Source organism: Dermacentor andersoni, chromosome 1 (genome assembly GCF_023375885.2).
Source record: "Dermacentor andersoni chromosome 1, qqDerAnde1_hic_scaffold, whole genome shotgun sequence".
NCBI lineage: Eukaryota > Metazoa > Arthropoda > Arachnida > Ixodida > Ixodidae > Dermacentor > Dermacentor andersoni.
Window position 1 is genome coordinate 198,607,443 of NC_092814.1, and position 25,760 is coordinate 198,633,202.

Here is a 25,760-nt window from a genome sequence, read left to right on the forward strand (position 1 = left end):
GCAACACAATGTTTGCAAAGGAATAATGGCAGATAATAACTAGAACAAAGAAAAGAAAAACCATAGTTGGCAAGCCGAAAAAAATTTGCAAGCTATAGCATGCAGCTTTAGGTAAAAAATTTCGCAAAAAATTTGGGGCTAGTATAAGATCTTTCAACCAAAATATGTGTATGCTGAAGCTGTGACTGACGAGTTCTTGAAGGTCGCAGAGTTCAATTCAAGTGTAGCCATTTGAAAGAGAACAAATATTAGATAGCAGTCAAATGAAACCTTTCACTCAATACTATAGTCACCATTATTCTTACCCTCCAACAGGTGTGCACACTTAAAGGGCAACTCCGGCGATTTTTTGACCATGTCAAGGTAACGGAATGTTTAGGTTCCCGAGAGCCCCCTGTCACACGTATGATAACAGAATTGTTCTGCAATTTCGAAAATAATTTTATATAAGCAAAAAACCGCAAAAACGAAACCGAAACCTGACGAAGCAGCCGAGCAAACCTCTTCATGTGGCGTCACAAGAGTTCCCTGCATGGGAAATAGGGCGAAGGCCCTAGTTCCCCCGCATCGTCATGGAAATTTATGACGATGAGCAAAACGAGAACAAGGTGAAAGCGGGAGCCAACGGATTCTAGAAGAGTTGACTGTTGGGCTGGTTGGTCGTCCATATTTGAAGTAGTAGCTTAGCGCGAATAAAACCAGACACAAGAAAGACAGACAAGGACAAGCACTAGTTGACTGTTGGGCTAGTTGGTCGTCCATATTTCAAGTAGTAGCTTAGCGCGAATAAAACCACAGACACAAGAAAGACAGACAAGGAAAGCACTTGTCCTTGTCTGTCTTTCTTGTGTCTGTGGTTTTATTCGCGCTAAGCTACTACTTCAAATACGGGAGCCAACGTTTTGACAAGTGGACTCGTCTTTGAGCAAAACGAGAACAAGGTGAAAGCGGGAGCCAACAATTCGACAAGTGGACTTGTCAAGTACACTTGTCGAAACGTTGGCTCCCGCTTCCACCTTATTCTTGTTTTGCTCATCGCCCTGCGGGGAAGGCGCACAAGGCATGCCGGTCTCGCCTGCTGGGCGAACGAAACCAGTGAAGAGCAGACACTCAGCTGATTCGTGACCGCGCTGGACCTTCTGGTGACAACGTCAGCTGCACCAGCTCTTCGGGTCTGTCAAATAGTGACAGAATGACAAATTCAATAGCCAGGAATCACCGTTTGCATTCGATCTGCCACCACGAGAGCCAACGCCCATGCGCTACATATAGTGCTGCAACATGAAGGCCAAGGGTAGCCCTAACGAATTATTTTAACATGATAGTGTTAAGGGCCCCGCAACGGATTTTGACGTCCAGCATCCCACATCGGACGTCGTTTTGGCAAAAAGAATTTCGAACCACCCATACCCAAAGCCTCCATGTGGCGCAAGGAAGTTACTGAATTAATTGAATTTCTCAAGCTAAAATATGCAGAAAAATCGCTAAGTACAACTTACAGACATGATAGCGTTGGACTGTAATTTTGATATAGGGTACAAGAAAACATAATTCTGTTATGCCAAAACTCAAACAAGCTTCCTCTCATGCGTTTCTACCATTAATAGACCGGCCACAGCACCCGCTATTTGCGTGTGCTGGCGCACGAATATCTTGGAGGCCACGAAGCGGCGCACCTAGTTCCTTGCAACACCTCCAGATGGCACTCGCCTCCCCCGCAAGGCCTAAATGTGACGGGCAGACCATGTGGGAAGTGGGGAAACCAGCAATCGACCATTGATTACTGTCTGATTACAGAAGGAACTCATGATAAGTTGAGAGAAATGGCCATTGATGAGGAAGGGTATAGCAGCATAGGGAGTGACCATAAACGCATCATTTTGAAAATGGGATATGTAGTTGGGAAAGAGAGCAAGGAGTGCAAAACTACCAGTCCAAATTTGAACACTGATCAAATAACAAATATAGTCACAAGAATCGAGGAGAAACTTGGCAAATGGCCAAGAAGAGCGTGGGAATATGGCGAGCTAAGTGTAATAACGACAGACATACGGAAAGAGGAAGAACGTGTTTGTTAGAAAGGAAGAAAAAAACCGAAAAGCTGGTGGAACAGGAAGATACGAGAAGCGATCGCCGAATGACAGAAAGCATCTAGAGAGCACAGGCAGGCAAAAAAAGCGCATTGTCACAGGATGAAGTAGTCGGAAAGTAGTAAATATACCAGGAGAAAAAATCTATGGTTCAAATACTGGTACAAGCAAAGATAAAAGGTGAAAGTGAATATTGGTTGTCAGAAATATGTGAGAAAAAGAAGGCCACATCTAGAATATTTTGGAACTACATAAACTTATTAGGCAGGAAATCTGGAACAATACAACAACATATCCTAGACGAAGATGGAAACAAACTGGAAGGGGACGTGGCATTAAATTACATCCAAAAAATAACAGCCGAATGTTTCCAAGGCAATGATGAGGTTGTACTTGAGGAAAAAAATGTCATGAGAGAGAGCCAGATGGAAAAGGAGTTGGTGCTGACAAATTTCAACTGGAAGAAAGCCGAAGAGAAAATTCCGAAGCGCACATCCACAGGGCTAGACAAGGTTCCCGTTAGGCTGATTAATGAACTAGGTCCAAAAAGTAAGAAAGCTCTGGTGAAAGCAGCAGAAAAAAGTTCATAAGATAGACGAATACCAGAAAGTTGGCAAAAGAGTAGAATGAATTTAATTTATAAAGGTAAGGGGGAAGAAAGAATTCACTTGAATAAACCATTGACCATTACGCCGGTAATATACAGGTTAGCAATGCAGGCAATCAAATTAAAGCTCAAGCATGGGCAGAGAATAATGGCATTTTGGTAAAACTTCAGAATGGCTTCAGAATTGGTAGGCATTTGGATGATAACTTATTTGTTCTTACCCAGAGTATTTAAATATCAAGAGTAGAAAGAAGGCCGTTATATGTGGCCTTTTTAGACATTACAGGAGCATATGACAACGTAGACAACAACACTTTGTCGGATATTCTGGAAGGAGAAGGCTTGGGCGACAACTGTGTACAGCTTTTGAGAGAGACTTACCTAGAAAATACCATTTGCGTTGAATGGGAAGGGATGACGATTGTATACAGCTTTTGAGGGAGATTTACCTAGAAAATACCATTTGCGTTGAATGGGAAGGGACGAGGAGCGAGGAGAAAGTTGATATCAACAAGGGACTGAGGCAGGGGTGCCCTCTATCCCCACTGCTGTTTATGATGTACATAATGAGGATGGAGAGGGCACTAGAAGGAAGTAATATCGGGTTTAATCTCTCATATAGACAGACGGGTACAGTAGTAGAGCAGCAGCTTCCAGGTTTATTTTATGCAGACGACATTGTGTACCTAGCTAACAAGCAAAGTGATTTGCAACGTCTGGCTAATATCTGCAAAGAGGAATGCGAGAATTTAGGTTTGAAAAGCATTAAAAAAATCTGGTGTTATGGCATTCAATGAAAACAGTGAACAGACTATCAATTCACGGCCAGAAATTACCTCGGTTAAAAGAATATAAATACCTTGGTATATGGATAAATGAAGGCAACAGATATATGGAAACACAGGAAGAAACGATAACAGCAAAAGGGAGGAGAAATGCGGCCACAATGAAGCAAAGAGTGCTATGGGGATACAACAGGTACGAGGTGCTCTGGGGTATGTGGAAAGGTGTAATGGTTCCAGGACTCGCATTTAGAAATGCGGCCGTTTGCTTGAAATCAGGGCTACAATCAGGACTCAATGGCAACCAAAGGTCAGTGGGACGATTCGCACTGGGCACTCACAGGAAAACCGCAAATGAAGCTGTACAGGGTGATATAGGCTGGACAAGCTTTGAAGTGAGAGAAGCTGACAGTAAAATTGATTATGAAGAGCAACTGAGGAATATGGAAAAAAGTAAATGAGCTGGGAGAGTTTTCAGGTATTTGTACAGGAAGAACATTGGTTCACAATGGAGGAAAGAACTAGGAAGCTCACCAGCAAGTATGCGACCGGTATGGTGAGCAACATGGCAACAAAGAACGTCAAGCGGAAACTCGGACAGGCTGATATAATCTCATGGGTGGCAGCAATGCAAAAGAAACCTGCTATGAGTAACTACTTAACGCTTTCAAGGTCGATTTTTTTCACCATATGCCACTGGCCAAGGTCAATTTTTTTATTGCAGATTTAAATTCTTCAGAGGGACCTATTTTGAAAAAAATTTACTGTAATTTTTCTAGGGTGACCATACAAGTGACAAAACAATATTTTGTGTTAGTATAATAAGATATGTACTGTTTATTCATAAATAACAACAATAAAGAAAGGAAATAAACTTATAAGAATTAAAAGTTTGATGCATTGTTATACACCTGGTTCAAAGGCTTAGAAAATGCACACACAAGATTATTTCGCAAGTCTCAAACGTTCCTACTAATATTTACGTCCATAGCGTAATCGAACTGCATAGGTGAGCGCACTCAAGGAAACTGTGCGGTTGCGTGCCCATCAGAAGAGCAAAACATGTGACAAACTTCCGTTAATCTTCATCGTATTGCCAACCAGAGGCAATTAGGTTTTGCCGTATTTGCAAGTCTCAAAAAAAAAATTAATAATAATAATAAAGAAATGCTAACGAATGCGCGGCGGCATCCTTCGCGTATGCGCACCCCTGCGAGCAAGAAACGAGCGAGTAACAGGCAGTCGCCCTTTGAGTGATTAGTAACGAGATAGCTATAAATTTTGCGAGTGCAAGCAGCCGAAACCGGCCGTGGAACAAAACCCAAATTAACCACGCCAATGCGCGAGCGGTAGTATGTAGACGCGCCGGAGCAAACAAACCATGTAATGATAACTGAGAGAGGGAGGCACGAGAAAAAAATTCCGTATTCCCGCATAACGGCAGCACATGCCAGGAAAGAAAAAGTTAGTAAATTAGCATGCTTTTTAAATGTACAGATAGTGCTATAAATATATGACCTCGACCATTTTGGACTTGTTCGCGGTGGCATATATTTGCGTCATTGACCCTGGTTAAGAGGAAAAAATGAAATCAGGAAAGGAACAACTTATGATAACTCAAAGGGAAGCTCATTACTTTTCGAGGCGTGATCAGAGCGCCTTAGAACACCCACTTATAAAGCAAGATATAAGAAGGAAGAAGAAGCATGTGCTTGCTATGGTAACGACATGTTTTATTATTAGAGCACGTTTTATTAGAATGTGGAGATACCTGTCCAGCGCTCGATTTAGGCATCTCTGGCCTCCTTGAAGCCCTTGGGTTCAGCGAGAGCAGAAAGCACTTAAGTAAACATGTCCGCCATAGAGATTAGTAAGCGGAAGATTGGTGGAAGTAGGGAAACAACAAACAACGGAGGCGTGCAAACACAAAGTTCACAATAGGGGTTCAAAAAGTTTGGCTATGGGAATTCATCCTAGGGTTTTTTCCTTTTCATTTTTTTTTTCCCTTTTCTTTTTGTTTCAACATAGGTAGAACATTCGGCAATATAATAACGAGCCTGGTGGCTCACCGCCAGTGGCGTAGCCAGAAATTTCGTTTCGGGGGGGGGGGGGCTCACGTTGCAGCTTGGCCTCCTCCTTAAGAGGAAGCTTTAGCTCGGGCGCTCCTAACTAAATGCAATGTAGAAGGTGAATTCGTTTTTCTCAGCAACCACTGCACCAAATTTGATGAGGTTTATTGAATTTAAAAGAAAAACTTGAATTCTACTGACTTCTGGTTTCGAATTTTTCATTTAGCTTGTTAATTCTTTATTAAGAATTGGCAAAAATCGCAAATTTCCAGAAAATGAAACTATCACGTTTAGAACTCAAACTCAACAATGAAAAATAATATCACAATTCTGTGAATCGCATCTAATAGTACATCTACAGCGGACAAAATTGATACGTTACACGCGAATCTGAAAAAATTTTGTATTATGAAAATAAGGCTTTTGCAGAACCCTTCTACACCACGTAAGCAATTCACGTAAGATACAAATTGACATAACAAATTTGTCCGCTTTGACTCTTATAACAGATGCCATTTACAGAACCGCGATATCTGTTCTTGATGCAGAGCTATTAGTTTGTAAACGTCGTGCCTCTATTTTTTTTTCGCACTTTCGAATTTTTCAATATATTTTAAACAAAATTCAGGCCCTAAATCGAAATTCCGCTTCCAACAGATACTAGAATTTAACTTTCGCTCTCAAGTGCAACAAATTTCATTAAAAGCGATCCAGGGGTTATCTCACAAAAAGCGTTTCTGCATTTCACATGTATTTGAATAGGTCGCGTCGGAGTTGGGCCCGAGCTAAAGCTTCCTCTTAAACAATTTGTCAAGGAATCAAATACATGAATAATAACTGCACTGCCATTGCCAAAGATGCTGCAAACGAATTCTTGAACACTACGCACTGTCAAAACAAGTAAAATATGTTTTTTTTTTTTCATTAAAAAATATACCCACTCGTATGTGCCAAAATTGTGCCCAAAATATCTGATATCAATGCTTCCATGTTTTTGTGTATTTAATAAGTAAAGAAAACATCACACGAACTTTAGAACTATGTCAGTTCAAAACCAGCAAAGCAGTGCATGCCACTGATATGAAAAATGTAAAGGCGATGAAATGAACAGGTTGAGGATAAATATGTTAATGAAACTTTGTCATTCAAGGACCTTGTTTACATTTTTGCACATATGCAACGGCCAGTGAAAAATCTCAATGACGCTGTCATTTATTCCAAATTACGCAGGAGCAGCTGTCACCGGTCGTTTATCGTGAGTAATGGCACCGAAATTACTGTCCCAACAGAGAGCACGTATACAAAGCCGTTCTGCAAAATATACGAGGGCGAGTCAAATCAAAGTGAGCCAATGCGAATATATGACAAACGGGGTACTTTATTGAAAAGTAGTCTCCATAAGCATTTAGAGATTTGTCCCATTGACTAACGAGTCGCGTGATTCCCGTCTCATAAAACTCCTTGGGTTTCTGCTTCAAAAAGTCTGCAGCTGACTCTCACGTTATCGTCTGACACGAATCTGTTTCCCTTGAGCTGTTTTTTTCATTTGTCCCAAAATGTGGAAGCCTCAAGGCGACAGATCTCAGCTGTATAGCGGGTGTTGCAGTGCTTCCCATTTGAACCTTGCCAGTTTTGTATTAACCACATCAGTGACGTGGGGACGGGCATTGTGGTGGAACAATTAAAAATGAAATTATGAGGTTTTACGTGCCAAAACCACTTTCTGATAATGAGGCACGCCGTAGTGGAGGACTCTGGAAATTTCGACCACCTGGGATTCTTTAACATGCACCTAAATCTGAGTACATGGGTGTTCTCGCATTTCGCCTCCTTAGAAATGCGGCCACCGTGGCCAGGATTCGATCCCACGACCTTGTGCTCATCAGCCCAACACCATATCCAGGTCATGGAACAAGATGACTCCATTCGTCCATTTTCCACGTCATTTGTTCTTGATTGCGAGACGCAGCCGATCCGGCGTTTCGCAATATCGGAAACAATAGATAGTCTCTCCTGGTTTAGCAAATTCTATAAGTATTGGCCCCTGACGATCGAAAAAGAAAGTCAACAACACCTTTCCACCGGAAATGACGGCCTTTGCTTTCTTTGTGGGTGGTGAATTCGAATGTTTCCGCTGTAAGCTTTGCCATCGAGTTTCAGGCTCATAGTAGTGGCACCATGGTTCGTCCCCGATCACAATTGCAGACAAGAAGTCGTCACCCTCATTGTGATACCGGATCAGATGAGTCAAGGCAGCGCAGAACCACTCCGTCTTATCGCGGTGGTTCAAAATCTTGGGCGTTCATTGCGCACACAAGAGCCAATAACCGAGATGTTCATGAATTATGGCATGAACCGAACCGTGACTGATGTTCACACACACTGCCAGTTCATCAATGCTTATCCTCTGTTCTTGTCTCATCAGCTCATCAACCTTTGCAATTTGTTGGGGGTGATTGCACGATGGCTTTGGCCCGGTCTTGGATCGTCTTTGCAACTTTCACGTCCTTCTTTGAACCGTTTACTCCAAAGCTTCACAGTGGCCAATGAAATGCAATGTTCAATGTACATGGCAGCCATATGGAGACTAATTGCTTTTTGGGAAACACGTTCAGCTGTCAAAAATCTCACGGCACCACGCTGCTCAACTTCTGAAGCATCCATTACGTCACGCAACCATGTTCAACCCAGCTTATGAGAGCATGAAAGAATGTTTACCCTCACACCTACGTGTCACTTTTGTAAATGAGAGATGCCTGTGTACGTGCATGCCTTGCAGATAATGAACCAAACCATTATTGCACGGGATGGGGTAGGCTCAATTTCACTTGACTCGCCCTCGTTCATTAGAAATGCGAAGACACAATGGAATATACAAATGCTTGATAAAGGGCAAGAAAGAAAGAAAAGTTCACTGCACATATACACAAAACCTTGCAATAAGATATTTGAATATACGTATAAGTCTCCAATAAATCTATGTATCTAAGAAAAAGTCACTGTATATAATGTGTCAAACAAGGCAAATAAACATGTTGCGCAATCACAGATTCACAGAATTCTAGATCCCGCCCCATTCCATCGACTCCCCCCAATGTATTGAGCGCGACGAAAGGCGGCGCACTTGCTCTCCACTCTTCTCCTTTGCACACACAAGAATGAGCCACCATTGTTGGCTCACCCATTCCACCCCCCCTACGCTTTAACTCGCACATACAGCATGCGGCATACAGTCACAATGTTATCGCCCTTGGACTTCATACGAAACATGAGGGCAACGGTGACAGCAGTAATGCGCCTGGAGTGTCCATATAGTTGCTATCACAATAATATAATAAGAGTATCCGGCAAATTAAGCGTCCCATGGCCGATTACTTTCCACAAAACAAGAAGTAACAAAATCGAACTTTCACCATGCGACAAGCCGCTGCGCCACAACAATGTTGTTTTTTTTCCTTCTGTGGGGCGGGAGCACCGAAATGAAAAAAAAAAAAAAAAACGCAAGGGAGAGTAAGTTGGCCACAATCCAATGCCTACTTTGGGTACCTAATGTGGCTGCCGAATGAATATCGAAGAAAATGTGACGCTTGGTCCACAGAGAACCATACGCATGGTGCTCGGTATTCTACACCGGTGAGACAGACTTTCCGGAGAGGTTGCGCTCAAGCGAACACGCTGCAATCCGTCAAGTCCTCACAGTGATGGCGGTGAGCGACCATTGTTTCTTTTTCTCGTCTGCTAGTGAGAAGGCGTCCAAAACTCTGCCAGGCGAAAATCCACTCAGCCAGAGAAAACCAAACGTGCACCAAAGTGCGCCGCACGATGGTCGAGGCAACACGAGAAAAACGCATGCGCTCTGGCTGGCTCTGGCACCCCGCGGGTAGGGTAGCGAGAATAAAAAAATTGAAGAGGCTCAATGTGTCCTCGCGAATAAAAGTCAAAGTAGAAAAAAAAATAGATAAGAATGTAGTTACCCTGGCTGGCTTTAGTGTCTTGACACGGATGCTTTGGCGCAGGTGAAAAGAATGTTGATATTTTTTTCTGTGACATGACGGCACAAATGAACCATCACAAAGCTTCCGTCTCATCAGACCACACTGCGTGCTCTGTTAACTTGTCTAATAGTGTGTTGATTTGGCTTGTCTCGTTGTACGTTCCGATGTACGACTTTAGAAAAGTCAATGCACCTTTGGCGTCAAATGTTTATAACAACATTAAACCCACAAACTTCCACAATTGAATATCTAAAGCACAACTTTGGAAATGTCAATGCACCTTTCACATCAAAAGTTTATGAGAACTTTATACGCATTCTCCATTCTTCTCCATTATTCTCCATTAATTTTTATCCCCAATTCTTCCCAATCCAGGTCTCTGAATACCTCCTGTAAACACGCTGTGAATAGCATTGGAGAGATCGTATCTCCCTGCCTGACGCCTGTCTTTATTGGGATTTTGTTGCTTTCTTTATGGAGGACTACGGTGGCTGTGGAGCCGCTATAGATATCTTTCAGTATTTTTACATACGGCTCGTCTACACCCTGATTCCGCAATGCCTCCATGACTGCTGAGGTTTCGACAGAATCAAACGCTTTCTCGTAATCAATGAAAGCTATATATAAGGGTTGGTTATATTCCGCACATTTCTCTATCACCTGATTGATAGTGTGAATATGATCTATTGTTGAGTAGCCTTTACGGAATCCTGCCTGGTCCTTTGCTTGACAGAAGTCTAAAGTGTTCCTGATTCTATTTGCGATTACCTTAGTAAATATTTTGTAGGCAACGGACAGTAAGCTGATCGGTCTATAATTTTTCAAGTCCTTGGCGTCCCCTTTCTTATGGATTAGGATTATGTTAGCGTTCTTCCAAGATTCCGGTACGCTCGACGTCATGAGGCATTGCGTATACAGGGTGGCCAGTTTCTCTAGAACAATCTGCCCACCATCCTTCAACAAATCTGCTGTTACCTCATCCTCCCCAGCTGCCTTCCCCCTTTGCATATCTCCCAAGGCTTTCTTTACTTCTTCCGGCGTTACCTTTGGGACTTCGAATTCCTCTAGACTATTTTCTCTTCCATTATCGTCATGGGTGCCACTGGTACTGTATAAATCTCTATAGAACTCCTCAGCCACTTGAACTATTTCATCCATATTAGTAATGATATTGCCGGCTTTGTCTCTTAACGCATACATCTGGTTCTTGCCAATTCCTAGTTTCTTCTTCACTGCTTTTAGGCTTCCGCCGTTCCTGAGAGCATGTTCAATTCTATCCATATTATACTTCCTTATGTCAGCTGTCTTACGCTTGTTGATTAACTTCGAAAGTTCTGCCAGTTCTATTCTAGCTGTAGGGTTAGAGGCTTTCATACATTGGCGTTTCTTGATCAGATCTTTCGTCTCCTGCGATAGTTTACTGGTATCCTGCCTAACTGAGTTACCACCGACTTCCATTGCACACTTCTTAATGATGCCCACAAGATTGTCGTTCATTGCTTCAACACTAAGGTCCTCTTCCTGAGTTAAAGCCGAATACCTGTTCTGTAGTTTGATCTGGAATTCCTCTATTTTCCCTCTTACCGCTAACTCATTGATCGGCTTCTTATGTACCAGTTTCTTCCGTTCCCTCCTCAGGTCTAGGCTAATTCGAGTTCTTACCATCCTGTGGTCACTGCAGCGCACCTTGCCTAGCACGTCCACATCTTGTATGATGCCAGGGTTAGCGCAGAGTATGAGGTCTATTTCATTTCTAGTCTCGCCGTTCGGGCTCCTCCACGTCCACTTTCGGCTATCCCGCTTGCGGAAGAAAGTATTCATTATCCTCATATTATTCTGTTCCGCAAACTCTACTAATAACTCCCCCCTGCTATTCCTAGTGCCTATGCCATATTCCCCCACTGCCTTGTCTCCAGCCTGCTTCTTGCCTACCTTGGCATTAAAGTCGCCCATTAGAATAGTGTATTTAGTTTTCACTCTGCCCATCGCCGATTCCACGTCTTCATAGAAGCTTTCGACTTCCTGGTCATCATGACTGGATGTAGGGGCGTAGACCTGTACAATCTTCATTTTGTACCTCTTATTAAGTTTAACAACAAGACCTGCCACTCTCTCGTTAATGCTATAAAATTCCTGTATGTTACCAGCCATGTTCTTATTAATCAGGAATCCGACTCCTAGTTCTCTTCTTTCCGCTAAGCCCCGGTAGCACAGGACGTGCCCGCTTTTTAGCACTGTATATGCTTCTTTTGGCCTCCTAACTTCACTGAGCCCTATTATATCCCATTTACTGCCCTCTAATTCCTCCAATAGCACTGCTAGACTCGCCTCACTAGATAACGTTCTAGCGTTAAACGTTGCCAGGTTCATATTCCAATGGCGGCCTGTCCGGAGCCAGTGATTCTTAGCACCCTCTGCAGCGTCGCAGGTCTGACCGCCGCCGTGGTCAGTTGCTTCGCAGCTGCTGGGGACTGAGGGCCGGGGTTTGATTGTTGTGTTCATATAGGAGGTTCTGGCCAAGTACTGCACCAGGGTGGCCAATCCTGCTCTGGTGAGGGAGTGCGTTACCGGTTCTGGTCACCGGGATCAGGCCACACTCCAGGCCTGTTTGTGCAATTTTATCAACACGCGGATATTTTTTTTTTTTTTTTTAATCCGGTGGAAAATTGCCGGCACCGGGATTCGAACCACGGACCTCTTGCATGCGAGGCGGGTGTTCTACCTCTACGCCACCGCTGCAACCAAGGGCATCAAGGGCATCAAGGGCATCAAGGACGACGCATTTCAAATGCTCCTGGCATGAAACACTACTTCTGTCGCTGCTGTCGTCACTCTTTGCCAGAGCTTCGATGAGCTGCGTCGACAAAGGGTCCTTGTGCGCAGCGCTGTTGCACCTGGCGACTCTCTCTCGTGCCTCATTCTTCATTCCAACTCCACGCCAGCATCATCGCTCTCTGTTGAGATTAAGGATTTCATTCATGAGGAGGTGGCACGCCAACTGATTATGCTGCGTCTCAACGATCGACCTCCCCAGCCTGACGCATCTCTGGCTGCACCCATTAGGCAGGCCATTCGCGAGGAACTTGCCGAGTCGCTACCTTTAGTTCAATCCTGCCCTCCCGGGACTGCACCTCTGACCTATGCCGAAGTCGCCGCGTGACCTGCGCCGCCGACGTTCGTGTTTCTTGCGCCAATGCAACTTCAAGCTGCACCTTCTTCCGCGTCGCCTCTGATTCCGTCTCGACGCCCAGTTCAGACCCCTTGGCGCACACGCGAAAATCGGCCCATATCCTTCGCTTGCGGTGTTCGCCGGCCATGTCGCGCGCTTCTGCCATCGTCGCATGCCACCTGCTAACGCTGTTGTTGCAATGCCCTGGATATGGCTATTCCCACGATACTACCAGGCATGCAATGTTTCCCAACCCAGAGTTCTCGCTCCCTCCTCAACGACCTGTCGGCACCCATTGTTCGCCATCACTGCGTCATCATTCGCTTTCCCCCTTACGTCGCCGCCAGACACCTAGCGAGGGAAACTAGTTGCTGCAGTTCCGCAGGCACGAACTGCAAGCTTCACAATTCTACAAGGCCTGCACAGTCGCCACGCAATTTATTGGACGTTGTGGTCGAAGGAACCGCCGCAATTGCGCTTGTTGATACTGGGGCTGCAGTTTCTTGTATCGACCAAAAGCTTTGTCGTAACCTCCACAAGGTCACAACACCGTTGTCTGGTATGCTTCTACGCATTGCGACCGTGAAACATATAGCCCCGCTTGCTCAATGTACTGCAAGGGTGGTCATCGACGTCATTGTCTATGTTGTTGAATTTTCCGTGTTGTCTTCATGTTCACATGACATCATTCTCGGCTGGGACTTCTTGTCTCACCATCGTGCCATCATCGACTGTGCCCGGGCCGAAGTGGCGCTTTTCCCGCATGCCGATGCCCTGCTGCCTGACCCTTCTGAAGATAAAGCCTCCAAGCTCACCGTTGCGTCCGACACGGACATACCACCCGAAATGTCTGTGCTTGTGCCCATCTCTTGCTCTACCGCACCAAACGCTACAGTACTCTTTACACCGTCGCCGATTTTTCTACGTCACAAGGCCCTACCTCTTCCGTTTGCTGTCCTCACCACTGTATCTGGATTATCCTCTATGCTTGTGTATAACACGTCTCACTATGTGACCTTACTGCGTGGCGAATCGCTAGGTCGTGTTCAGCCCCTTGACCTGCTTCACATTCTCAATGCTTCCGACGACACGGCCTGTTATGAGCTCGATGCCCTCACTTCTCCTGTGCTGTGCACGTCATCATCATCATCATTGTCGTCATCGTCAGACGTTCTTGAATCTGTCGTAGACACTGATCTGCCGCCTCCGTATCGGCATCAAGTCCTCGCACTTCTTCAGAATTTTCGTTTGTCGTTTGATTGTGAACAACCATCTCTGGGGCATACGGCAACTGTCACTCACAGCGTCCACACTGGTTCCCATCCCCCTTTACGCCAGCGACCATACCGCGTGTTGGCAGCCGAGCGACAGATTATAACGAGCAAGTCGACGATATGCTGCACCGTGGCGTCATTCGCCCTTCCCACAGTCCTTGGGCATCTCCGGTAGTATTAGTACGCAAGAAGGACGGGCCAATACGTTTCTGTGTGGATTACCGTCAACTCAATAAGATCACTCGTAAAGATGTCTATCCGCTGCCTCGGATAGATGATGCCTCGACTCCTTACAAGCGCGGAGTACTTCTCATCTTTGGATCTTTGCTACGGCTATTGGCAAGTGCCGATGGCAGAAAATGACTGTGAGAAGACAGCTTTCATCACGCCCGATGGCTTGTACGAATTTACCGTAATGCTATTCGGGCTCTGCAACGCGCCCGCTACTTTCGAGCGTATGATGGACACCATCCTTCGTAACTACAAGTGGAAAACATGTCTGTGCTACCTTGATGATATCGTGGTGTTTTTGTCAGATTTCCCGACGCACCTCGTTCGCTTGCGTGAGATACTGACCTGCCTCACCTCTGCTGGCCTCCTACTCAACATGAAAAAGTGCCGTTTTGCTGCCCGCAAGTTAACAATATTGGGACACATTGTATCGAATGATTGTGTGCTTCCTGGCCCAGCCAAGCTTTGTGCGGTCGCAGAGTTTCCAATGCCCACTACTCTTAAGGCGCTCTGCAGCTTTATAGGGCTCTGCTCTTACTTTCGGCGTTTTGTGCGCAATTTCGCAACTATCATCGCACCACTGACCAATTAGCTTACTGCTACCAACGGCATCTCCGCGTGGTCAACTTCCTGTGACGAAGCATTCAAGCAACTACATCGCCTACTTACTTCGCCACCGATTCTTAGACACTATGATCCCACAGCGCCTATAGAGGTACACACGGATGCCAGCGGCATTGGACTTGGTGCAGTCCTCGCACAACAGAAAGACGGCTATGATGAGTACGTCGTCGCATGTGCGAGCCGCACTTTAAAGAAGGCAGAAGCCAATTACTTTGTAACAGAAAAGGAAAGCTTGGCCATTATTTGGGCTCTCGTCTAATTTCGTCCATACCTATATGGTCGCCCTTTTGACATTGTCACCGACCACCATTCTATTTGCTGGCTGTCGTAGTTGAAGGATTCGTCAGGTCACCTAGGCCGATGGGCACTTCGCTTACAAGAATATGACGTCCGCATTGTCTACCGCTCGGGCACAAAGCACTTTGATGCCAATGCGCTTTCCCAATCACCGCTACCTTCTGATGTGGCTTCAGTGTCTCCGCTCTTCGCATCCATGTCAGCCTTTGACGTCGCTGATACGCCGGATGAGCAGCATAAGGATCCCCTGCTTTCAACTATGCTGAATTTCCTCCACAACCCATCCGTCACACCCTCTTCTCGAACACTTCGTCGTCAAGCCATTCACTTTGCTGTACGCGACAATATCATTTACCGCAGAAATTATCTGCCTGATGGTCGCAAATGGCTCCTTGTGATACCACGACACATGCGTTCTGACATATGCACTTATTTTCATGCTGCTCCTCATAATGGTCACGCCGGCATTCTGAAAACGTATACTCGGCTAAGGCAGCGTTTCTACTGGCACGGCATGTATCACTTCATGCGCAAGTACGTATGTGCTTGCATGACGCGCCAACAGCGTAAAATTCCACAGTGCCCTCCTAGTGAGCTACAGCCACTGCCCTATCCGGCTCGGCCCTTCGATTGCGTCGGCATAGACCTATATGGGCCACTTCCCTGCAGCTCCTCAGATAACCGATGGATAATTGTAGGTGTCAACCACTTGACACGCTACGCCGATATTGCCGCACTCCCGGCAGCTTCTGCACTTGAAGTTGCGTTTTTCATTTTGCGGAACTTCATTCTTCGACACTGCGCACCACGCGAACTGCTCAGCAACAGGGGACGTGTCTTCCTGTCCGAAGTAATCCAAACCCTTCTCGCTGAATGCAGCATCGTTCACCGCAAGTCTACAGCCTACCACCCGCAAACGAATGGCTTGACGGAGAGGTTCAATCGCACACTCGGTGACATGTTGACTATGTACGTCGCCTCGGACCGCAGTAACTGAGACACTGTTTTGCCATTCGTCCCGTATGCCTATAATACAGTCACACAAGCTACCACTGGCTTTCGCCTTTTTTTCTGCTGTGTGGACGAGATCCCACGTGTACTATGGACACACTGCTCCCATACCGACCCGATGCTTCTAAATGCACTCCTGTGTCTGAAGCCACCAAATACGCCGAGGACCGTAGGCAGCTCGTGCGAACCCTTACGACTGCTGCTCAAGGTCGTCAAAGGTGCGGCGTGACAGGGACGCACTTACACCACTTTTCCCGACTGGTTCCCTTGTTTGGCTGTGGGTCCCACCTCATAGCCCTGGCCTTTCAACCAAACTCCTTGCACACTATGATGGCCCCTACCGCGTCATAGACCGTACCTCCGTTGTCACCTATGTTGTAGAACCTGTGACGCCATCACCCGACCTTAGACATAGTGGGCGTGACAAGGTTCATGTAAACCGACTTAAGCCGTACTATGAACCCCTCATCCTACCTACGCCGTAAGTCGCCAGGATGGCTCCTCTTCTCTCCCGGGGGCCATTGTAGTGAAGAGGAGAACGAAGGAAACGCTCGTGTCGGCTGTGCGCGTGATCAGCATTTGTGTACTGCCTGTGCAACTAAACTGTGCCTATAGTGTCTTATAATAAATCCTCATTATACACATGCTACAGTCGGGCGTATGACAATTTTTCCTTTCATGAACCTCCACCTCGCGGGCTTCTGCATAACTGATTTGCCAACAAGGACAGCTTTGGCAGCAAGAAAATTACTTTTTTTTAACAATGTAAAATTCTGAAAATGTCCGCAACTTGTGACAGGCTTCTGCAAATCCTTTTAAACATATATGTAAGTAGCCCTTTTCTCTTACTTTTCAGACAGTCCAATGCATCCTGGCACCTTCTTTAATGGGGCAGGGGGCAAATGGTGACACTGCCACCACCAAAACAAGTGTTTGGAGGGAAGTAACACAAACTGACAGAAGAAATAGTCCTCAAGAGAGCCAGAAAGACACTCGTAAGAAACATGCAAGTCAGAGTGCCTGGTGCATAAGAATGGTCACTACACTGCACTTACAGTTAGACCTCAATATAATGAAGTCGATAAAATTGGCACTATGCTAAATAAAAACTTCATTACATTGAAATTCAACTCACTACGCACATAAGTACAATCAACAACGGATTTTTCTTACACAGAAGGGGCTGTAAAATTTGCCAAATTAGTGACAAACGAAAAAAAATAAAACAAATTTCAATGAAAAAATTAATTCATTTTGTTGAATCTGAGAGTCGGCGACCAAAGATAAGATTTCATGCAGTGTCAACAATATATCTTCACGTCGCCGGCACGAAACAAAACCTGCATCGCCGTGGCTGATAGTGTCGCCCACAGTGGGACGATGCTATCAGTGGATCGCTCTCCACACAGTCCAACCATAGCAGCATTGAAACGCGTCAGGCGCCACAAAGAAAGCTTCGCTTTAAATCGCATGAAAGTGAGGCGATGGGTGACAACTGGTTTTTCACATCTGCCATGTTGCAAGTTTGCAAAAATGTGCGTGTTATGTCCGAGAAATTGAGCAACATCCGGTACGGCGTCTTAAATTTCTGTAGGTGTTATGAGTTATTTCTAGTACTATTGGTTCTATGAGCAAAAAAGTTGCAGTTTCACCCCAATGGTTAAGCATTGATAGCAATAGTAAAGTATTAGATAACTACATGAAGATTTGTAGTTTTATTGGCCATATAAATTGCAGTAAACATTCACTTAAAAAGCGTACAGGCAAGCATGAACAGTTCGCATTTGGTGACTGCGAACACTCGCTACCACAATGCTGGTGTGATGAAAAGTGCAGACAAAAAGGAGCGAATGCTTTGCCTCTCACTTCAACGCGTCTCTGAAACTCAGGATTACGTGACCTCCACCACTAAACACGCGGGAAGACAGCACACATGAAGCCACCAACCACTGCACCCGCCGCAGGTTACCTCCAAAATAGGGTGCACAAAACACATATGTGCTGACAGCCATGCGCAGCCACTGCCAGGCTAGAGGAAGAGACATCCGCTCATCTCCCCCCCCCCCCCCCCCTCCGCCGTCCCCTTGCACCTGCAATAGGATCTTACCACACTTACAGCGCACAATAGGCTCTTATCACACTTGGACTTAATACAAAACATGACGCTGAGAGGGTTTTGCATTTAGTACTAGTACTGCTACTAATGCTGATCGCTGCCACCTGAGGCAGGGATAACTGGCAACAATAAAAACACCAAATCGGGCGCTGATATAGCGCACGCTCCAAACACAGAAGTACATGCAGCATAGAATGAGTTGATACGAATGCGCCATACCCTCCACCGACACCGTACTCACCAGTCATGACCTAAGAAATCACTAGCTGAATGAGACTAGGGCCACTAGGGCAGCCAACAACTCTGTCAGCATAAAGAGCGGCGCTGCAGTCTTATAAAGGTTAAAGAAATAACACATGTAGGGTTTCGCTACTACTTTCGTAACAACACTATGTGCGATGGACTTCCAACTGGATTAGATTGGATTGAATTTTTTTTGCCAATCTGGTCAGACAAAGTGCAGGACATGGATAGAAATGTACAGAACTGTAGAAATCGTCAAAATCCAGGAGTCTTTCGGATAATCCGAGAGACTCGGCAGGTATAGAATAGTGTCCTATTCGATTCGGTCTTCAAATCAAATACAGTCGCCGACTGATTTTTCGGACTCCAAAAATTCGGACATGCTCGATTATTCGGTCTGCTTCACAGCACCACCATTCTCCCCATAGACCACAATGTATAACAACTGCCGAAAGTTTGGACACCTTGCAACCTCTCGTCGGATTTTTCGGACACTCTTTGAGCCAACTTGATCGAGAGCACCATGCACCGACTCTGACTGGTGCATGGTTCGACTTGCTGAACACCATTTTTGTTTTGAACGGAGCCTCCTTGCTGCCCCACAAAGTGGCGCTACTGCAAATCCCCGCTCATCATCATCGTTTCTGCCTGGTTCGATTATAGAGGCTAGAAGGTTATCCTAGTGTCGTGAAGGCGTGAGCCGACGTGAAATACTGCGCTATGCTCCGGCAGATGGAGCCAGCGCTCACTGGCGGGTTGCTCTTGCGGGCTCCGGCGCACTTTTCGGCAGGCGCTCAAAAGTGACCGGCACTTTCCGCCGATTTGCAAGTTCAGAAAATATGCATGCAATAATCTATGAGGGCCAGTCAACCTTACAAACTTAGCGAGCTCGCTTATCACGACGAGAGGTGAAATAAAACGTTTTGGGCTAGTTCACCTATAGCTGGTTATGACAGCAGCATAACTGAGATGAAGAGACAGAGAAACGAGACGGTGCGCTTATATGTTTCTATGTGCCTTGTCTTCGTCTCTGTTGTGCTGCCATTTTAACCAGAGTGACTGAAGTTACGCAAGCAGCCGTAATAAAATGGGGTTGGTATTGTTTTTTCTACGGAAGATGCGACACCAATCAGCCCACAAATGTGGAGAGATAATTGAATGCTTTCTGTTTGTCTCGTGGATATAATTTATTGCAGCTTTACAAAATTGGACACTATGGTCCGCAAAAACGTTGTATGGGGAGCGCTTTCAAAACCTTTGTTACAAGGTTTTTTTTTTTATTATTATTGCACAACGAAGGTAGGTATGCACAAAATCGGGGAACATTTTCGCAACTGTCATGCTACTGGCATCGCCTCATTTTCAAGAGCTTCTCCTTTTCTATTTGTGTGTTCCGTTCCATGTTCTTTGCTTTTGCAAAGTGCAGCCTCGTCAGTGCAAAGAACTTTACTATGTTTGTTGTCAAACTCCGCACATGCTCACTGCATGCAACCCACTTCTTTAATGCTTCGCTCCCTGAAGGAAATGCAAAAAGCAGACCATGCTTTCAGCATGAAGCTGATTCCTGCTGAAATATGCAGTAAATGTGTCCAACTTTACAAACAAGCTTCTCAACAGTTTTGGAAGGGTAGATCCAGCCCCCATGATCAAACTGCCTTGTTAGTATGAAATTTCCGTCACAATCTGCTTGTAGGGGCAAAATACAAAGGCGAGAGGCATACTCCGGGCGTGGAAACATTTTAAAGACTTTCTGACAACATAGCCAGCTATATAATAATCTACTGTCACTGTGCTTTTCGACACAGTTGTCATGATCCAACTGCTTGCCTTGTGTTTTTAACACAGATTCTGCACACTCCAAATTGGCATCATCCAATATCTCATCAATAATTTCTGTTAGGTGGTCAGCCTTTCGATTTCCAACATCAGATGGCTTTGAGAGTGCGATTACGAAGTCTCCTGGTGAGTTCCCATTTTTAGGAGGCCTTGCCAGACTGTAAAATGACAAGCTGTTTATTATAATTAAAGACTGTTCAGATGGAGGATGGTCATTACAACCAAAGAATAGCCTTACGACACCAAACATATTTTCCATTTTGTCCTGACTAAGATTAGCTGTTAACAAGTACTAGCCTAGTGAGCTACTTAAGTAGTCTAAAAGAGACAGAGTGCTTTTTATGGTCACACGCAGACCAAGGGCAGTTCCTGGGTTAATAAATCAACTACCATGCTTGGTAGCATAATCTTCCCATTCTGCAAGGAATGCAATGAACTCTTCAAGAAACTTTGCTTTTGGAGAGTTGGGTCGGAGGCCTTTAGACGGTGTTCTTGAAGTCATTATAAATATCAACCTTTCCATAAGCTTCACAAGCTATTTTATCGGCTCAGTTGCTCTAAAGTGCCTGTCCAAATGAACTTTATAGAAAAAAATCTCCTTTAGTACCTCCTCGCTAAATAGCTGGAGGGCTAAGTTCACGCGCATTTTTTTCAAACGCATTTGGATGAATGTGCGAGCGGGTAATGTGTGGCATTACTTTAAGAGTTAGTGAATCCATCTCCAAGGCATTGTCACAGAAGTTCAGCATGTCGCATCGCACTAAGCCGTGGCACTACGGTGTCAACGTAAATAAAGGCTGGAACAAAGTGAACTACGTCGGTGCACGTGCTACCCAAAACTGACGACGACTTGTGTCTGCATTCCTTCGGCTGGCATCAGTAACCCGCCACAGGAGCGCAGCACCCTCTTCGAACTACTCCGCCAAGCATCCAAACTGGTTTCTCCGGCGCTTCGGGAAACCTTCTGTCGTTCAGCGATCGCTTCTCGTATCTCCCTGTTCCATCAGCTTTTCGGTTTCTTTTTTTCCTTTTCAAGGAGCATGTTGCTTCTCTTTCTGTATTTCTGTCGTTATTACACTTAGTTCGCCATATTCCCACGCTCTTCTTGGCCATTTGCCAAGTTTCTCCTCGACTTTTATGACTATATTTGTTATTTGATCAGTGTTCAAATTTGGACTGGTAGTTTTGCACTCCTTGCTCGCTTTCCCAACTGCATATCCTATATTCAAAATGATGCGTTTATGGTCACTCCCTATGCTGCTATACCCTTCCTCGTGAATGACCATTTCTCTCAACTTATCATGAATTCCTTCTGTCATCAGACAGTAATCAATGGTTGATTTCCGGTTTCCCACTTCCCACGTGATCTGCCCTTCACACTTAGGCTCTGCATTCCAGATAACAAGGTTATGTTGCACACAAAGATCTAGCACTGACTTCCTGTTGTTGTCGGTATAGCCAACTAGATCCTGTATGTGGGCATTCATGTCACCTAATAGGATAATTTTGGCATCATTCCCGAAACTCTTATTAATGTAAGCACTTAGGCATTCCACTAACTCTTGATTCTTCTCTGCGCAATTATTTCCGGCCCACAAATACATTACGCCCAGCCAAGCTTTTTTTTTTTTTTTCTACTCATTGCACCTGATAACCAAAGATGCTCTTGACATTTTGAATTCTCTTTTCCAATTGGTTCCCTGATGGATCAGCATTCAGACTCCCCCTCCCTTTCTTTCCGACTTAGTTTTGTTGCACCCTTCCCAAACATAATTCTCAATCACTGGCGGGTCTTCCAAGTCCCTAAGGTGCGTTTCTGTAACCGCATACACACCTATTTGTTCTCTATTTAACTGCTCCTCAGTCTCTGCCCATTTTTCCTCATTCTCTGCCCATTTTCCTTTCTTCTGCCGCCCTGCATGTTTATGTAGCCTATTGCATGGCGAGCTCTCTTTCCCGTTTTCCTCCTTTTTCTGTTACTGACGGCGATGCTATTCTGAAGTTCCCTTAGGGGACCTTCTTCATTACTACCTACTCTGGCCTCCTGAGCGCCCGTGGGCCCCCTGAAAAAGCAAAAGCGCAACCAGCAAGTCGTCAGCCCACTTCTCGTCCAAGCCTGTAATTGAAGTAGATCCCGTCTCGTTCAAAAGCACCACACCTTCTCACTTCCCTGTTTACTTCGACAACCTCGAAACCTTTCTCTCGGCTCATTTTCCATATCGCCTCATTAGCAGCCACTACGGCTCTTTGTATGTGACTGTCACGTACAGGCACCTCTGGCACCGTGCACACCACGATCTACACCTGAAGGGACAGCTCGCGCAAGTCGTCCACCCCCTTCGCCAAGTGCTGGGCTAGCCCTGTCCCTTACCTGTTTAGGACATCATTTAGCCCACTAGCTGCTATGACAAGGTTGCGCACATGGGCATTTTCTACGAGCGTTGCTTAAGCTCACTCCATGACAGAACCCAGTGTCCGCCCTGAAAATGTCCCTACCGCCACTCTTTTATCGCCTTTCACCCTCTCCACAACTGCTTCTGAGCACCTAGCCAGGTTTGAGTCGCCGGCGATAATCACCATTTCACTCTCTCCTACCTCTCCCTGCTTCCCTTTGTCCTTTTCCGCGTGATTTGTACTTGACAAGTGGCATCGACCCCTGCGCTCCTGCTTTTTCTGTGTGGAGGCCTCAAGGTAGGTGTCACTCTTTCCAGCAACTCCCTCCCCACGTTGCATGCACTCCACGTGCTTTTCTGACACTCCCTTTCCTGTCACGTCGGGGGACTGCGTTCAATTGTCATGACCATTCTCGTTCACAATGGCGGCCCTGTTCAGCTTTTCCTCGGCTGCTTGAAGTCTTTTTTCCACTACCTTCCGTGCATCATGCTCCACATTTAGCTAATTTTTGAGCTCTTCGACCTGTTTAACAAGCTCATCTTGGAAAGCCTCCATTTTCTTCAGCCTAGCATCGACATCACAGTGTGCGCCGATTGACTCGATTTCCTCTCCATTCTCATCCGTCCCCTCGTCTGCCTTGAGGGACCCCCCGCACACTGCACGCTTTACCGGCTTTCTTGCCATGTATTGCACGGCTTTTTCTAATGCAAATACTATAATACTATAATAATGCAGAGCACGCGCCTTCTAGTAAAAACCAATATGCACAGAATCTAAATCCTTAAAATGCCGCAAAGTAATTCTCACAAATGTTCTAAGAACAATCAATGCCGCAAAGACTTAAGATATGACACGTTTTCGCACATGTTCACCCACACAGCCACACTCTCACTTTCCTACCAAAGCAATATTCCCGATACCAACGCACACACAGTAAAACCATTAATAGCTATTAGTCTTGCCACTTCCAAGCTACTATTTAATGGCTATAAAAACTTAACGTCCCAGGCAGTTGCACGTGTTAAAGCACATGGCACGAAAGGATGCTCTTGACCATCCTGCAAAACCAAATATACACGAAATACACCCGCGCACACAAAAAAAAATAGAGAAAAAAAAGAAAACTACCCAATTATTATTTAAAGGCTAAAAAAATCTGCAAATCAAAAATTGAAGCAAGCTCAAGGAATGCACAAACAACTTATGATTTTGTTGCTGCCACGGAATCCTGAAAAACATGTCCATTCGCCACAAAATCTCCCGTGCATTCGGTGCCATTCCAGGATAGCACCCCCCTCACCCCCCATACACACACTTTACCGGTAATTTCAACTTGCTTGAGATGGGGGGGGGGGGGGGCGCGTGCTCGAAATTTTATGGTAGGCAATTATCGCCCCGTGTCTGTGTTGCCTATTTTCTCAAAAGGACCAGAAAAAATTATAAATGCTCAGATAGAACATTTCTCAAAAAAACACAACCTCCTAACTCACTGTCCACATGGTTTCAGAAAAGGACAAAGTACTCAAACTGCCCTTGCAACTGCAAAAGGAAACTATTCTGGAACATTTCGAAAACAAGATCATGACATTACATATATTCTTAAGGCTTTAGTAAGGCCTTTGATCGGGTCAACCATAAAATACTGCTAGATAAATTAGAATGCTACGGGTTTAGAGGAACGGCTTGCTTTGCAACTAATTCAAAGCTATTTAAACTCTCGTCTACAATACATTGAACTAAAGAAGATAAATCCAGGCTGAAGGCCATTGATTCCAGAGTTCCTCAGGGAAGTACTGTATTTACACGATTCTAACACGCCCTTGATTGTAACGCGCACCTGTTCTCCATGACAAAAAAAAAAAAAAAAAATGACGCCCTCGATTGTAACGCGTACCCGTTTGCCGTGACCTAAAAAATAAATGTCCTTTACAATACCGCGCACCTTATTCTTTCATACAGAAATACAACTTGCTCTCATTTGGAAAAAACAAACATTTACACCCAATGCACTAAAGTTGCGATAAATAAAAAAAGTTGCAGTTTCGCATGAAAGGCGAAGCATCAATTACGATAGCAAATTAGTAGACAGCTATACGAAAAGTAAGGATAGTAGTTTTATCGGGCGTATCAACTTTGAAGCATTCGCCTACTAATTAAATTAACAAGCATGGTCTCATGCGCGCACAAGCAAACATGAACACATCTCACTCAATGACCGCGGAAACTCGAGTGAGGAAGTGCGATTGCAGGAGCGAGGGAATTGACCTTTGTGCGGCCTCTCGCTTCAGTGCGAAGTAAGCAACGAGAACACAATGCGGTGCACCTAGATACGTAAACTCTTGTCTCCATCCCAGATCGCTCTCAAGATAGCGGCCGCGCCATACATAGCAGCTGCCAGTGTTCTTAGAACGCCTCTCCTGTTTGCGCCAGTCCCGTATGCAAGTTTTGGGAACTCCGAACGCCCGTGATGCAGCCCGATTTCCCTCCGTCTCCACCCACGTGATCGCTTTCCTTTTACTTGCAGCATCGTGATGAACTCTGCATGTCTTTGCAGTCAGCACTTCCACGCTGATTGAGCAAATGCAGAAAACGGTAAGACGGACGGTGCACCAACCTAAGCCAAAGGAAGCACTACCTAAGCACACGTATTACAACACATGGAGAAAGCTACGGCAGCTAGGCACGAAGTGCGTACGAGGCGACCATTTTGAATTACCGATGGCGATATGGTAACAGAGATTTAGGGTCATACTCGATTCTAACGCGCACACAATTTTTGGACCCATTTTATTGAAAGAAAAGTGCGCGTTAGATTCAAATAAATACGGTATACTGGGACCAATATTTTTCTTTTTACATAAATGATATCGTACAAATTTATGATAAATGCCAGTCTTTATATATGTAGACAATTGCTCAGTCCTTGTAGATGGCACAAAAATGAAATAAATAGTGACTAAGGCTACGGCCTTTTGTCAGCTACTATACCTGTAGCGTAAAAGAAATCTGCTTAACTTAAATG

At 45.2% G+C, this 25,760-nt stretch overlaps 1 protein-coding gene across 1 annotated transcript in view; it reads right to left on the reverse strand.

Moving 5' to 3' along the window:
• The window catches only part of LOC126547112 (putative methyltransferase C9orf114), a 45,800-nt gene that overhangs the window by 4,195 nt on the left and 15,845 nt on the right, over positions 1 to 25,760 (reverse strand). The gene's annotated exons all lie outside the window — the stretch shown is intronic.